Here is a 2122-nt window from a genome sequence, read left to right on the forward strand (position 1 = left end):
AGGTTTTCGCCAGGGTGTTTCTACTCTGGATCATGCCTTTGCACTTTCTTTTCTAGCCCAGAAATATTCCATACATCATAAATCAAATCTATATGTAGCCTTTATCGACCTACAAGGTGCTTTTGACTCGATAAATAGAGCCCTTTTATGGAAAAAGTTATTCAACTGGGGCATTGACCAGAGGCTTCTGTTTTTGTTACAGCAACTTCATTCCCATAATAAATGTCAAATCCGTCTTCCTTTTACCAATATTCTCTCTTCTAGTTTTCCTATCAATAAAGGAGTGAGGCAAGGTTGCATCCTTGCCCCTCTTCTTTTTAATTTATTCATTGCCGATCTTCCTGCCAGCTTAACCACCACCTCTCATTCCTTTCCTGTAATAAATAAAAAGCCAATTCCGATTCTTCTTTACGCCGATGATACAGTACTTCTCTCACTCACAAAATCCGGTCTTCGTGAGCTCATTTCCAAATTTCAAGTTTATTGTCATTCTAATGATCTTGTAATTAATGCCAACAAAACAAAAATTATGGTTTTTTCCCGCTCCTGGGCTCCTTCTAAATGGTCAATCAATTCCCAATCTTACACTCAAGTTAAATCTTTTAAATATCTAGGTTTACATTTTCACTATAATTTATCATGGACTCAACATATAAAGTCAGTTATTTCTTCAACAACTACCCACCTTTTGGCTATAACAAATTTTTATTTTAATGCAGGAAACCAATACATCCCAGCAGCGATTCAAATTTTTAAAGCAAAAATTATTTCTCATTTATTATACGGTATCCCGATATGGATACAGGCAGTTTCTAAGGATTTGGATCATATTGCTTCTTCCTTTTTTAGAAAGATATTAGGTATTCCTAATCTTATACGGTTGCCCACTATTCTTTTAGAACTTGGTTTACACCTTCCCTCCACTTATGCCTGGCTTTTTACCTTTAAGTTTTGGTTAAGGATTCATTTATCTCCTTCCCCTGACTCTTTAATTACAGAATTAATGAGTGACACGTATATCTTTATTTGGTTTAAAATAGTGGAAACTAAACTCCACTCCATTAACCTATCAGTAGAATTACTTGCTGATCTAAATTTATCTCAAGCTTATAAAATTATCAAAGACCACCTTTTCCTAGCTGAATTCAATACTTTAAAAAATTCTCTTAATTTGACCTGTTCCCCCCTTTCCCTAGGTCTTTTTCCTCAACTTGTTGTTGCCACTTCAAACTATTTTTTTCACCTCACTAATCCTAGACTGAAGAGAGCCTTCATGCTTGCTAGACTCAACATATTTCCCTCAGCTGTTCATTATGGTCGTTTCATGCGAGTTCCTCGCGAGAAACGATTATGTTTATTCTGTGGGGAGACCCCGGATACTCTTTTACATATTTTGCTTTTTTGTCCCTCTCATGACTCCCATCGTAGGATTTATTTAGAATCCTGGATTTCTAATTTCCCCCCTCAGGTATCACCCCTTCCCCAGTTGTTGGAAGACTCTATTGCTCCCTTGACGTATTCAGTGGCTAGTTTCCTGGCCTATATATTACAAAAAACGCCGGACTTTAGTTCTATAAAATCTTCTTTAAAATTTTTGTAGTCACCTTTCGCTATCTAATACCTGTTTTACTGAAAGGATAAGGTTGTCCCTTCTGGCTCCTTTTCTTTCTAGACCCTATTTCTTTTTTCTCTATTTAGTTTTCCTGAACTAGTCTAGTGGATAACGGTTGTATTGTTCCACTTTGTTGTCAGTTGTCTGCTATATTTATAATGCCAATAAAGGTTAACTAACTACTACTACAACAGTAATAGAGGCCCAGCAGAGGTGTATACCGCAAAGAAAGAAGGGTTCCACTAAATCCAGGAGGGTGCCCGCATGGCTAACCAGCCAAGTTAGAGAGGCTGTGAAGGGCAAGGAAGCTTCCTTCCGTAAATGGAAGTCTTGCCCTAATGAAGAGAATAAAAAGGAACATAAACTGTGGCAAAAGAAATGTAAGAAGGTGATACTGGAGGCCAAGCGAGACTATGAGGAACGCATGGCCAGCAACATTAAGGGGAATAATAAAAGCTTCTTCAAATATGTTAGAAGCAGGAAACCCGCCAGAGAAGCGGTTGGCCCTCT

Source organism: Tiliqua scincoides, chromosome 2 (assembly GCF_035046505.1).
Source record: "Tiliqua scincoides isolate rTilSci1 chromosome 2, rTilSci1.hap2, whole genome shotgun sequence".
Classification (NCBI taxonomy): domain Eukaryota; kingdom Metazoa; phylum Chordata; class Lepidosauria; order Squamata; family Scincidae; genus Tiliqua; species Tiliqua scincoides.